Source organism: Triticum urartu, chromosome 4A, assembly GCF_056163025.1.
Source record: "Triticum urartu cultivar PI428250 chromosome 4A, HENAU_Tu73, whole genome shotgun sequence".
Taxonomy (NCBI): Eukaryota; Viridiplantae; Streptophyta; class Magnoliopsida; order Poales; family Poaceae; genus Triticum; species Triticum urartu.
The window spans coordinates 271462018-271477650 of NC_141876.1; positions in this window are offsets into that span (position 1 = coordinate 271462018).

The following is a 15633-nucleotide window of genomic DNA, read 5'->3' on the forward strand; positions in this document are numbered from 1 at the left end:
AAAAGGAGGCCCGAGGCGACCAAAGGAAGGATTCGGCTTTTTGGAGCTCCTCACGCCCCATAGCTAGCTCAAGAACACAGATATACAATCCACCAAAGCAGGAATAGGGTTTAACGCATCCTCGCGGCCCGAACCTGGATAAACGAACCGTGTGCTATCTGTTTGATCCGCTCTTCTCACGACCCCGCGCCCTGCTAACCACAGTAGGGATTCTTGTGATCCCATAGGTGTCATTCCCACCGACATCTTTGGCGTGCCAGGTAGGGGGCGCAGTTGTGAGAATCGGCTCTAGCAATCAGCCCAGCACTCCTTCGTCTTCGTGGCTCTTGGAGAGGGAAGGAGGCCGGAAGATCAGCGCTCGAGCGACTGCAAACAGAAGCTAAGTTACATTGGACCCCGGATATTTCCATTCTATTATATAAAGTTATTATCCTTGGAGCTGTCGTTCTTTGTACAAAAAGAAACATGTACGCAAATGGGGCCTTCCCCGATCGGCAATGCTGTTGTTCTGTTTCGAGTCCGCTCAACAGTTCAAATGGCTGCGTTGAAAACGGTAGGGTAGCCTTCTGCAATTGGCAAGGCTCTCGACTCTGACTCGAGTCAAACTCGACAGTTCGAGCGGCTGCGTCAAAGGTGGTAAGGTGGCTCACCCAGCAGCACGCTCACCCAGCAGGCCAATGGGGACCCGTCCCCAAGATGCCGCCTTGGGTTTCCGCGCCGGCAAGCTTACCCAGCTAGCGTAGGGTGGACGTACAAAGAGGCAACAAACAGGAAAATAGCATGCATAATCCCAAAAGTACTGCAAAGTTATATTACATCACATCATTGCTACGGTTCTAACTAAAGATGAAATTTGTCTTGGTCGTGAACCTGCAGTGGCGGTGAAGAACGGGATGCCTAATCCCGGCGCTGGCCTTCCACCCTCTTGATTTCGTCGATGCTGCTGATGACGGGCTTGATGCGCTCCTTGAGCACCGTGAGGTCAGTACCATCCGACAAGCTATCCATCGCGGCATCGAAGTCGAGGTCGGGATTCCAGTACGCCATCTTGGTGAGGACCTTGGTCATGACCCCCCGGCAAAGTCGCCGGGCTTCCCCGGCGAACGTGGCCGCTCGGTTGGAGTGAAGATAAGCCAAGGCTCCAAGGACGCCCTCGAAGAACTGGGTCAGCTTGGTGTTGATGGTCCCGCTGCGCTCAGGGGCGTACCTCACGTTTGGCATCCCCATGGTGGCCAACTGCGAGGTGACCCTGCCGGCGACGTCCTCCAGATGGCTGATCCATCTGTTCTCGCCCGCCACATATTCCTGGTGGGAGGCAGCCTTGTTCGCCCGCAGCTGCTTCTTCTCCTCCAGACTCCTGGTCAAGGTCTCCTCCCGAGCCCTGCTCTCCGACAACATCTTCTCGAGATCCTCCAGCTTCAGCTTGAGATCTCTGACGGAGTTTTGCACTTCGGAGAGCTCCCCAGTCCTGCTGATGACCGCTCCTTGCGCCTCCGCCAAGGCGCTGTTGAGCGTGCTCTTCTCGTTGGACAGCTTGAGGGCCTGCTCCTTCAGCTCGTCCCGCTCCACCTCCAACTCCCTTACTTTGCCGGCATGGGCCAGAGCCTGGGCATCGAGCGCCTCCTTGTGCCTCTACTCCAGCTCGCGAGTCCGCCGTGCGACAAGGGCCTCGAGCTCCTCATCCTTGCCACGGAGTGCTGCGGCAAGCTTCGCCTCACGCACGGTGAGGTCCTCTTCGTGGGAATCCAGTGCGGCTTGATGCTGGTTCCGGACGGCCTCGGCCGCGGCAGCCAAGTTCGCCGCCTTTTCCTGGGCCTTCTCGATGTCAGCCATCTTCATGGTGAGCTCAACATTGCGCTTGGCCAATTCCTCCTGAAAGGCCCTCTGCTCCTCGCGAGTCTGGTGGAACCAGGTCTACGTCTCACCAACGCACGCCTTGAAATCCACCTCCACCTGGTCCACCGTTGCCGTCCTGGACTTAACCTTGTCCAAACGGACACGGTAGAGCGCCTGGAGTTTTCGGAAATTGGCCCCCATAGCGTGGAAAAGCTGCTCTTCTGGAGAACCATCACCGCCAACGCCCGGCTCATCGACAACCTCGAGCCCGGTGGCGGCAAGCACCTCGCCGTCAAAGACTTCCCCTTCGGCGGGCGATCGGGAACTTGACGCCCCTAGGAGATGGACAAAAAGATCATCGCCCACCTTCAGATATCTGCCGTGGCCCAAGGTTGAGGAGGAGGGAGGCTGATCATCAACCACCTCTTCCTCGGCAGTGGCCTTGCCGGCTTCCCCGACAGGCCCACCGATGGCGCCCTCGGCAGAAGCCTCGCCGGTCGCCTTGGCGGCCCCCGCAGCGGTGTCCTCGGCAGCATCCTTGGCGGCCAAGAAGTTTAGAGGGCTGAGGAAGGGGGGTGGTGAAGCAACGATGGCGGGCGACGGCGGAAGCTTAGGAAGGAAGGAAGAGAGGAAACGACGGCTCTGAGATTGGAAAAGGAACGAGGAAAGAGGAGAAAGTGAGCAGCGCGCCCGCGGTTATTCCTTTTTTATGGGGGAAAACACGGGCCGCCTCCTTTCACATTAACTGTGGTGTGACGCATGCCCGCGGGAACCAACCCCACACATGCTGCCCACGTCACACGCACCTCCCCATGCCGCGCCACGCTCGGGAGTCGTGGGAAGCGCAGCATGCGAAGAACCTTACCGCGGTAAAAACCGCCCCGCCTGCCCGCGCACCGTTTTTGGGCCTAGCCCAACAACGCGTTGCGCTTATGTGTGGCCCAGGCCCGGGGGCTCCTGTCGGTGTACAAAAAGAGGGGTACACTTTTTGTACCCCTATAACTGTGCACGGGCAGTCTGAGCCACGGGCACCACCGCACCAAGCAAGGCAAGGGAGGTGAGCCAGGGTAAGACCGAAGCTCAAGAGAACTAGAACGACGCCAAGGCCAAGACCACGAAGAGCAAAGGGGACGAAGCGGACTCCCCCGGCAAGATCCTTGCCGGGAGACAGTTCTAGCAGCCCCGGCAAGACCCTTGCCGCGGCGACTCGTCCCGCGCCTACGGAACAAATAACCCTTGAGTCCACTGCCCCCAAAGGGCAAGGATCCGGAGACATCCCCGTGGCGGCATGCAGATCTTTGTGAAGACATTCAAGATCAGATACGCACTAAGGAGACGACAACCCTTGGTGGGATCCCAGCCGAGGAAGACCACAAGGCCCCCGGCAAGCGCCTTGCCGGGGATGACAGCAGGCGCAAGACCCTTGCCGGGGCCCCGGAAAGGCCCTTGCCGAGGACACCCGCAGGGCCACCATCAGGCCAATGCCGACTAAACCTCCACCATCACATGCATGCAGCTGCCGACCCAACCAGCTGGGTAGGCACCTGCGTGGCGGCATGCAGATCTTCGTGAAGACCCACCATTGCGCCACCTCAGCTGCCTGCCTACCTACATGGCATCTCAGGCATCGCTGGCTAGGGCGCGTGTCGACACAAGAAGGAGCGGCGACGGACGAGACAGATCTCTCCCCCATCCCCGATAAAGCAAGGACACCCAAGCAAGACGCAGTAAATGCACCTTGTCATGTAATGCGAGGGATAACCTCGCATCACTGTACCCTTTCCACCTCCTGTCGGCCACTCTTGCAACCCCTTTTTTTATAAAAGGAGGCCCGAGGCGACTAGAGGAAGGATTCGGCTTTTTGGAGCTCCTCACGCCCCATAGCTAGCTCAAGAACACAGATATACAATCCACCAAAGCAGGAGTAGGGTTTTACGCATCCTCGTGGCCCGAACCTGGATAAACGAACCGTGTGCTATCTGTTTGATCCGCTCTTGTCACGACCCCACGCCCCGCTAACCACAGTAGGGATTCTTGTGATCCCATAGGTGTCGTTCCCACCGACAGGGAGCGATTAGCTAGAGTAGCTCCGTGCAAAGCATTGTTGACATGGAAATTTGCAAAATACATGCGAATCTGAATGTGGTAGACCTGTAGACTAAACTTCTCTCACAAGCAAAACATGATCACACCTTAGTACTCTTTGGGTGTTAATCACATAGCGATGTGAACTAGATTATTGACTCTAGTAAACCCTTTGGGTGTTGGTTACATGACGATGTGAACTATGGGTGTTAATGACATGGTGATGTGAGCTATTGGTATTAAATCACATGGCGATGTGAACTAGATTATTGACTCAAGTGCAAGTGGTAGACTGAAGGAAATATGCCCTAGAGGCAATAATAAAGTTATTATTTATTTCCTTATTTCATGATAAATGTTTATTATTCATGCTAGAATTGTATTAACCGAAAAGATAATACATGTGTGAATACATAGACAAACATGGTGTCACTAGTATGCCTCTACTTGACTAGCTCGTTAATCAAAGATGGTTAAGTTTCCTAACCATAGACATGAGTTGTCATATGATTAACGGGATCACATCATTAGGAGAATGATGTCATTGACTTGACCCATTCTGTTAGCTTAGCACTTGATCATTTAGTATGTTTCTATTGCTTTCTTCATGACTTATACATGTTTCTATGACTATGAGATTATGCAACTCCCATTTACCGAAGGAACACTTTGTGTGCTACCAAACGTCACAACCTAACTGGGTGATTATAAAGGTGATCTACAGGTGTCTCCGAAGGTACTTGTTGAGTTGGCGTATTTCGAGATTATGATTTGTCACTCCGATCGTCAGAGAGGTATCTCTGGGCCCACTCGATAAATACACATCACTATAAGCCTTGCAAGCATTGTAACTAATGAGTTAGTTGCGGGATGATGTATTACGGAATGAGTAAAGAGACTTTCCAGTAACGAGATTGAACTAGGTATTGAGATACTGACGATCGAATCTCGGGCAAGTAATGTGCCGATGACAAAGGGAACAACGTATGTTGTTATGTGGTTCGACCGATAAAGATCTTCGTAGAATATGCAGGAGCCAATATGGGCATCCAGGTTCCGCCATTGGTTATTGACCAGAGAAGTGTCTCGGTCATGTCTACATAGTTCTCGAAGCCCTAGGGTCGGCACGCTTAACGTTCGTTGATGATATAGTATTATATGAGTTATGTATGTTGGTGACCGAATGTTGTTCGGAGTCCCGGATGAGAACACATACATGACGAGGAGCTCCGGAATGGTTCACAGGTAAAGATCCATATATTGGATGATATGGTTAGACCAAGGGGTCAGGCCCATGGGGCTATAAGTCGGTGTAAAAGGAGTTTTGCGGAGGCCAAGGGCCAAACACCGGAGACCCTGGCGTCTGGCCCTGAGCCAGACGCCGAGGCCCATGGCATCTGGGCCAGACGGCAAGGATTGTGGCATTTGGTCCTGGAGTCCGAGTGGGACTCTTGCCTTTTGGGCTAAATCGACTTTGAGGAGGCTTTTGCTCCAAGTTTCGACCCCAGGGCTCAACATATAAATAGAGGGGCAGGGCTAGCACCAAAGACACATCAAGAAACACCAAGCCGTGTGCCGGCTACCCCGTCCCCTCTAGCTTATCCTCCGTCATAGTTTTCGTAGTGCTTAGGCGAAGCCCTGCGGAGATTGTTCTTCACCAACACCGTCACCACGCCGTTGTGCTGCCGGAACTCATCTACTACTTCGCCCCTCTTGCTGGATCGAGAAGGCGAGGACGTCATCGAGCCGAACGTGTGCTGAACATGGAGGTGTCGCACGTTCGGTACTTGATCGGGATGGATTGTGAAGGTGTACGACTACATCAACCGCATTGATAAACGCTTCCGCTTTCGGTCTAGGAGGGTACGTAGACATACTCTCCCCTCTCGTTGCTATGCATCACCATGATCCTGCATTTGCGTAGGATTTATTTTGAAATTACTGCGTTCCCCAACAGGGGAATCCGAGCCTGGTTTTATGCGTAGATGTTATATGCACGAGTAGAACACAAGTGAGTTGTGGACGATACAAGTCATACTGCTTACCAGCATGTCATACTTTGGTTCGGCGGTATTGTTGGATGAAGCGGCCCGGACTGACATTACACGTACGCTTACACGAGACTAGTTCTAGCGATGTGCTTTGCACATAGGTGGCTGGCAGGTGTCAGTTTCTCCAACTTTAGTTGAACCGAGTGTGGCTATGCATGGGCCTTGAGAAGGTTAAAACAACACTAACTTCACGAACTATCGTTGTGGTTTTGATGTGTAGGTAAGAACGGTTCTTGCTCAACCCATAGCAGCCACGTAAAACTTGCAACAACAAAGTAGAGGACGTCTAACTTGTTTTTGCAGGACATGTTGTGATGTGATATGGTCAAGACATGATACTATATTTTGTTGTATGAGATGATCATGTTTTGTAACGGTGTTATCGGCAACTAGCAGGAGCCATATGGTTGTCGCTTTATTGTATGCAATGCAATCGCCCTGTAATTGCTTTTCTTTATCACTAAGCGGTAGCGATAGTCGTAGAAGCAATAGTTGGCGAGACGACAACGATGCTACGATGGAGATCAAGGTGTCGCACCGGTGACGATGGTGATCATGACGGTGCTTCGGAGATGGAGATCACAAGCACAAGATGATGATGGCCATATCATATCACTTATATTGATTGCATGTGATGTTTATCCTTTATGCATCTTGCTTTGATTGACGGTAGCATTATAAGATGATCTCTCACTAAATTTCAAGATAAAAGTGTTCTCCCTGAGTATGCACCGTTGCCAAAGTTCGTCGTGCCGAGACACCACATGATGATTGGGTATGATAAGCTCTACGTCCATCTACAACGGGTGCAAGCCAGTTTTGCACACGCAGAATACTCGGGTTAAACTTGACGAGCCTAGCATATGTAGATATGGCCTCGGAACAATGGAGAGCAAAAGGTCGAGTGGGAATCATATAGTAGATATGATCAACATAGTGATGTTCACCATTGAAGACTACTCCATCTCACATGATGATCGGACTTGGTTTAGTTGATTTGGAACACGTGATCACTTAGATGAGTAGAGGGATGTCTATCTAAGTGGAAGTTCTTAAGTATATGATTAATTGAACTTTAATTTATCATGAACTTAGTCCTGGTAGTATTAGCATATCTATGTTGTAGATCAATAGCTCGCGATGTAACTCCCCGTTTTTTATATGTTCCTAGAGAAAATAAAGTTGAAAGATGTTAGTAGCAATGATGCGGATTGGATCCATGATCTGAGGATTATCCTCATTGCTGCATAGAAGAATTATGTCCTTGATGCACCGCTAGGTGACAGACCTATTGCATGAGCATATGCAGACGTTATGAACGTTTGGCAAAGCCCGGTATGATGACTACTTGATAGTGTAGTGCACCATGCTTTACAGCTTAGAACCAGGACTTCAAAAACGTTTTCAAATCCACGGAACATATAAGATGTTCTAAGAGTTGAAATTGGTATTTCAGACTCATGCCCGAGTCGAGAGGTACGAGACCTCTGACAGTACTTTGCCTACAAGAGGAGAATAGCTCAACCATTGAGCATGTGCTTAGATTGTCTGAGTACTACAATCGCTTGAATCAAGTGGGAGTTAATCTTCTAGATAAAAAGGTGATTGACAGAGTTCTCTAGTCACTATCACCAAGTTACAGGAACTTTGTGATGAACTATAATATGCAAGGGATGACAAAATTAATTCCCAAGCTCTTCACAATGCTCAAATCGGCGAAGGTAGAAATTAAGAAATAGCATCAAGTGTTGATGGTTAACAAGACCACTAGTTTCAAGAAAAGGGCAAAGGGAAAGAAAGGGAACTTCAAAGAAGAATAGCAAGCAAGTTGCTACTCCCATGAAGAAGTCCAAGATTGATATGATCATCATCACACACTCCCTATATTTTCGGGATGAGTGTTGAACCTAAATAAGTGTTATTTGGTGTTTCCGTTAAGCATGAATATGATTTGATCATGTTTATTGCAATACAGTTATTCATTTAAAGTCAGAGAATAATTGTTGTCCTGTTTACATGAATAAAACCTTCTATGGTTATACACCCAATGAAATTGGTTTGTTGGATCTCGATCGTAGTGATACACATATTCATAATATTGAAGCCAAAAATGCAAAGCTAATAATGATAGTGCAAATTATTTGTGGCACTGCCGTTTAGGTCATATTGGTGTAAAGCACATGAAGAAACTCCATGCTGATGGGATTTTGGATTCACTTGATTATGAATCACTTGATACTGGTGAACCATGCCTCTTGGGCAAGATGACTAAGACTCCGTTCTTCAGAACAATGGAGCGAGCAACAGACTTGTTGGAAATAATACATAGTGATGTATGCAGTCCAATAAGTGTTGAGGCTCGTGGTGGGTATCGTTATTTTCTGACCTTCACAGATGATTTGAGAAGATATGGGTATATCTACTTAATGAAACACAAGTCTGAAACATTTGAAAAAGTTCAAAGTATTTCAGAGTAAAGTGGAGAATCATCATAACAAGAAAATAAAGTTTCTACGATCTGATCGTGGAGGCAAATATTTGAGTTACGAGTTTGGCCTTCATTTAAAACAATGTGGAATAGTTTCACAAACTCACGCCACCGGAAACACCACAGCGTAACAGTGTGTTCGAACGTCGTAACCGTACTTTATTAGATGTGGTGCGATCTATGATGTTTCTTACCAATCTACCACTATCGTTTTGGGGTTATGCACTAGAGACAGCTGCATTCACGTTAAATAGGGCACCATCTAAATCCATTGAGATGACACCTTATGAACTGTGGTTTGGCAAGAAACCAAAGTTGTCATTTCTTAAAGTTTGGGGTTACGATGCTTATGTGAAAAAGTTTCAACATGATAAGCTTGAACCCAAATCGGAGAAGTGTGTCTTCATAGGATACCCAAAATATTGGGTACACCTTCTATCACAGATCCGAAGGCAAGTCATTCGTTGCTAAGAATGGATCCTTTCTAGAGATGGAGTTTCTCTTGAACGAAGTGAGTGGGAGGAAAGTATAACTTGATGAGGTAACTGTACCTACTCCCTTATTGGAAAGTAGTTCATCACAGAAACCGTTTCCTGTGACATCTACACCAATTAGTGAGGAAGCTAATGATGATGATCATGAAACTTCAGATCAAGTTACTACCGAACCTCGTAGGTCAACCAGAATAAGCTCCGCACCAGAGTGTTACGGTAATCCTGTTCTGGAGGTCATGTCACTTGACCTCCAGAACCTACGAACTACGAGGAAGCGATGATGAGCCCAGATTCCGCGAAATGGCTTGAGGCCATGAAATCTGAGATGGGATCCATGTATGAGAACAAGGTGTGGACTTTGGTTGACTTGCCCGATGATCGGTGAGTCATTAAGAATAAATGGATCTTCAAGAGGAAGACGGACGCTGATAGTAGATTTACTATCTACAAAGCTCGAATTGTTGAAAAAATGTTTTTGAAAAGTTCAAGGTGTTGACTACGATGAGATTTTCTCACTCGTATCGATGTTTAAAAGTCTGTCCGAATCATGTTAGCAGTTGCCTCATTTTATGAAATCTGGCAAAGGATGTCAAAAACATATTACTTCATGGATTTCTTAAAAGAAGAGTTGTATGTGATGCAACCAGATGGTTTTGTCGATCCTAAAGTTGCTAACAAAGTAAGCAAGCTCCAACGATCCATTTATGGATTGGTGCAAGCATCTCGGAGTTGGAATATACGCTTTGATAAGTTGATCAAAGCATATGGTTTTATACAGACTTACGGTGAAGCCTGTATTTACAAGGAAGTGAGTGGAGCACTACATCATTTCTGATAAGTATATGTGAATGACATATTGTTGATCGAAAATATTGTAGAATTTTCTGGAAAGCATAAAGGAGTGTTTGAAAAGAGTTTTTGAAAGAAAGACCACGATGAAGCTGCTTACATATTGAGCATCAAGATCTATAGAGATAGATCAAGACGTTTGATAAGTTTTTTCAATGAGTACATACCTTGACAAGATTTTGAAGTAGTTCAAAATGGAATAGTCAAAGAAAGAGTTCTTACCTATTTTACAAGGTGTGAAATTGAGTAAGACTCAAAGCCCGACCACGGTAGAAGATAGATAGAGAATGAAAGTCATCTCCTATGCCTCAGCCATAGTTTCTATAATGTATGCCATGCTATGTACCAGATCTATTGTATACCCTACACTGTGTTTAGCAAGGGAGTACAATAGTGATCTAGGAGTAGATCACTGGACATCGGTCAAAATTATCCTTAGTGGAATAAGGATATGTTTCTCGATTATGGAGGTGACAAAAGGTTCGTCGTAAAGGGTTACATCGATGCAAATTTTGACACTGATCCAGATGACTCTAAGTCTCAATTTGGATACATTTTGAAAGTGGGAGCAATTAGCTAGAGTAGCTTCGTGCAGAGCATTGTCGACATAGAAATTTGCAAAATACACACAGATCTGAATGTGGCAGACCCATAGACTAAACTTCTCTCACAAGCAAAACATGATCACACCTTAGTACTCTTTGGGTGTTAATCACATAGCGATGTGAACTAGATAATTGACTCTAGTAAACCCTTTGGGTGTTGGTCACATGACGATGTGAACTATGGGTGTTAATCACATGGTGATGTGAACTATTGGCATTAAGTCACCTGGCAATGTGAACTAGATTATTGACTCTAGTGCAAGTGGGAGGCCGAAGGAAATATGCCCTAGAGGCAATAATAAAGTTATTATTTATTTCCTTATTTCATGATAAATTTTTATTATTCATGCTAGAATTGTATTAACCGAAAACATAATACATGTGTGAATACGTAGACAAACATAGTGTCACTAGTATGCCTCCACTTGACTAGCTCGTTAATCAAAGATGGTTAACTTTCCTAATCATAGACATGAGTTGTCATTTGATTAACGGGATCACATCATTAGGAGAATGATGTGATTGACTTGACCCATTCCGTTAGCTTAGCACTTGATCGTTTAGTATGTTGCTAGTGCTTTCTTCATGACTTATACATGTTCCTATGACTATGAGATTATGCAACTCCCGTTTACCGGAGGAACACTTTGTGTGCTACCAAACATCACAACGTAACTGGGTGATTATAATGGTGATCTACAGGTGTCTCCGAAGGTACTTGTTGAGTTGGCGTATTTCAAGATTAGGATTTGTCACTCTGATAGTCGGAGAGGTATCTCTGGGCCCACTCGGTAAATACACATCACTATAAGCCTTGCAAGCATTGTAACTAATGAGTTAGTTGCGGGATGATGTATTATGGAACGAGTAAAGAGACTTGCCGGTATCGAGATTGAACTAGGTATTGAGATACCGACGATTGAATCTCGGGCAAGTAACATGCCGATGACAAAGTGAACAATGTATGTTGTTATGCGATTCGACCGATAAAGATCTTCGTAGAATATGTAGGAGCCAATATAGGCATCCAGGTTCCGCTATTGGTTATTGACCAGAGAAGTGTCTCGGTCATGTCTACATAGTTCTCGAACCCGTAGGGTCCGCACGCTTAACGTTCGTTAACGATATAGTATTATATGAGTTATGTATGTTGGTGACCGAATGTTGTTCGGAGTCCCGGATGAGATCACGGACATGACGAGGAGCTCCGGAATGGTCCGGAGGTAAAGATTCAGATATTGGATGATATGGTTAGGCCAAGGGGTCAGGCCCACGGGGTTATAAGTCGGTGCAAAAGGAGTTTTGTGGAGGCCAGGGGGCCAAACGCCGGAGACCCTGGCGTCTGGCCCTGGGCCAGACGCCGAGGCCCATGGCGTCTGGGCCAGACGCCAAGGATTGTGGCGTTTGGTCCTGGAGTCCGAGTGGGACTCTTGCCTTTCGGGCAAAACCGACTTTGAGGAGGCTTTTGCTCCAAGTTTCGACCCCAAGGCTCAACATATAAATAGAGGGGCAGGGCTAGCACCAAAGACACATCGAGAAACACCAAGCCGTGTGCCGGCTACCCCGTCCCCTCTAGTTTATCCTCCTTCATAGTTTTTGTAGTGCTTAGGCGATGCCCTGTGGAGATTGTTCTTCACCAACACCGTCACCACGCCGTCGTGCTGCCGGAACTCATCTACTACTTTGCCCCTCTTGCTGGATCGAGAAGGCGAGGACGTCATCGAGCCGAACGTGTGCTGAACATGGAGGTGCCGTACGTTCGGTACTTGATCGGGATGGATCATGAAGGTGTACGACTACATCAACCGCGTTTATAAACGCTTCCACTTTTGGTCTACGAGGGTACGTAGACATACTCTCCCCTCTCGCTGCTATGCATCACCATGATCTTGCGTGTGCGTAGGAATTTTTTTGAAATTACTACGTTCCCCAACAAGCCATCCTCGCCAGTGCATTGCACCATGACCATCGGCAAGGCCCATGCCCAATACATGGCCACGGTAAGGCAGAAGCGTGAGGAGCAGTTCCGGGAGGCGCTGGCCGACGCCGCCTACAACCAGCATCTCCTCCAGGAGCACCTACAGGCGGAGGAGCAGATCGCGTGGAGTGGGCGGAGCAGGAGGCGCTTCTCGAGTCGTACCGCTCCGCCCGCGAGGGCCGCCTCGTGCACAGGCAGTACTGCATGCGGGTGGCGGAGGTTGCGGCCACCTACAAAGAAGACGATGAAGCGGGCAAGGCGCTGTTTGGCGAGACCGACGACGAGGCGGAGGACAACGCCGGCTCCGCCGAGGCCCCGCCCCGCCGACACCAAGGCGGAGGACTTCGCCAGCGCCGGCGAGGCCCTGCTCCACCGAGGCCCTGCCTGCCAACAACGAGGCAGAGAACATCGCAGGCTCCACCAAGGCCCCGCCCCGCTGGCACCGAGGCGGAGGACTTCACCGAGTTCGGCAAGGCCCTGCTCCACCGAGGCCCCACCCCACCAACAACGAGGCAGAGGACATCGCCGGCTCCACTGAGGCGCCGCCCCTGCCGGCAATGATAGGGAGGATTTCCCCCGCTCCGCCGAGGCGCCGCCCCACCGACAATGAGATAGAGGACATCGCTAGCTCCTCGAGGCCCCGCCCCGCTGCCAACGAGGCCGCGCCACACTAAAAACAAGGAAGTGTAGAACACAGTAGGTCACCACCGCTATGGGCCAAGCAAGGCCACAACTGCTACCCTCTGGTTGAACCCAAGCTTGGAGGGTTGACCATTCATGGCCGATTAGCTTCTTAGCGGTGATGTGTAGTCCGAGAGCTGTGCTGGAGAAGGACGCTGCCTTAGTGACTTAACTGCAGATGCAGTTGGGTCACTGACATGTGGGCCCAATAGGCATCTGGCCCACATGTCAGTGACCCAACTGCAACTGCAGTTTCGTCACTGAAACTTCTGTTTGGCTCAGCCGGACACGGGTGGGTAGCTTCGGTTAATTAATTATACCTCCAGCGCACCCCTTTTTAGTTGAAGAATGTACGAAATATAATGAAATCTGGCATGATATGAAATCCGGCTATGTATGAATGAATTTAGTTTGATCAGTTCGAATTTTTGTATCACTCGCATTGGATGAACATGCAAAAAAATATGTACTAGCATTATTCCCAGGGTGATCACCTCATTTGCAGCAGTTTTTCACGTACTCCCTACGGTCCTTTTTAGTCTGCATATAAGTTTTGTCTGAAGTCAAAGTATCTCTACCTTGACCAATCTCATAGAAAAAAGTATCAACATTCACAATGTAAAATCAACTGACTTGGAAGAAGTCTAATATGCGAACTAAAAAGGAACAGAGGGCGTACAAAAAGTTTGAGTAGCTTTTTAGCGTTCATGTACATTGCAATCAAACACACAGGCATGGCAATTCATAGAGAACATTCAAAACAATCGATGATTATGCATCTCAGCGATTCACATGTTAGAGCCAATATTTACTTCACAACTAAATAATAAAAAAATTGATCTATGCTGCTGATAGCAAAGGGCGTCCCATTCAAAAATATCAAACGCATGTCTTCTTGCTAACATCAATGATCAAAATTTGACAAGGTTGTCCCATTCCAAAATGTCAAATCCAAGTTGTTTTGCGTACATCAAGGAGCAAACTTTGACAAGGTTTTCCCATTCCAAAATATCAAATGCCTACGATTGTGGAATGGGCAGGTTTGCCATCAGTTGGGACATTGACATGGCACCTCGTGTCAAAATACTGGCTGTTCTTTTTGTGAAGTTCCACCAAAATCAACCAAATTCGCGCGTAGCTTGTAAGATTTCGCCCTTTATATGTTGCAACGCCTTGAACATATCGGAACCTCCTTTCTTGTGGTGGAAATAAATGATTCAAGAATATTCGATGTATTCGAGAACATTTTGTGCAGTTCCCATTGAAATCAAGATGAGCACCCCTGTCTGCATAAATACAAAAAATGATTACTATAAAGCAAACTCTACTATGAATTGACAGTTTAAACAGGCAACCTACATTATCCATGCAAAGCACACATTGAAGAAACAGAACTCACCGGAAAGAATCATAAAACAACATTGTATTGGCCATCATAACAACAAACATGGAGATCTGTGAGTTCTTCTGAGCTGAAGTTAGTTTGTTCTTGTGGGCAGTAATGTAACCATCCTTCAACTGCTTCCTTCCGATATGAAGAGGATGATCCTGTTGTGCAAAGGCAAGAGAACAGGTAAATGCTGCATCCCAGTTTGCTCGAAGAAAAGGAAAGGAAATAAATAAAACAACACAGAGGAAGCACTTCTCAAGGACAATAACACTTTCTCATGATAGTATCTAAACAGTAGCACAACACCAATAGAGATGACAAAGCTCAATCATATAGATGAGATCCATGGGCCAGTATGATGCGGAGCATCCCAAGGTCATCCCCATGGACCCTCCTACGACACCACTCGGACGCATGACATGAGCACGTGTAAGAGCTCTTGAAACCGAGGTGACATCTCTCCTCTCACATTTCCACTTCGATGCACATGAGACATGGCTACTACCTCATATGGACACATTGTGCATAGTCAGGTATCAAGGAGAAGCTAAGGAGCAAGGAGAAGAAGAAGAGGATGATGGACGTGAAGACAGGGACGAAGAAGAAGGGCTGCAGGAAAAGTCCCAGCCACCGGACGTCCGGCGCCTGAAGCATCAGCCGAGCCCCAGCGAGCGGATGTCCGGTCCAGACTGGACGACCGGCGCCCCTACACCCGAGGAAAATGAGCGGATGTCCGGCCCTGACCGGATGACCGGCGCGACCGCAACTGAGCCAACCTCAGCGGAAGTCCGAAGCTACCGGACGTCCGGCACCCCCATCACAGGACGGATCCAGCGGACGTCCGGAGGAGACCGAACGACCGGCCGCTCATGAGACACCGGACAACCGGCCCCCAGCAGACGTCCGGTACCTGGCTATGTCCAGTTTCGGGCCCGAGGACCATGTACACCTACTTTTTCCCCATTTGCACTTAGACTATATATAGACCTTCTATTCCTCCTAGCTAGGGTTAGCATTGGTTTAGCTCATTTGAGAGATGGAGCATTGCTCATCCACATCGGATCTACTCCTCAAGAGAGACCGCGGCCTCTTCGGAGAAGATCCCTTTGGATTCAAGACCTCCTCGCAGAGAAGAACATCAAGACCTCCTCACGGAGAAGACCGGCCACCCTTCTA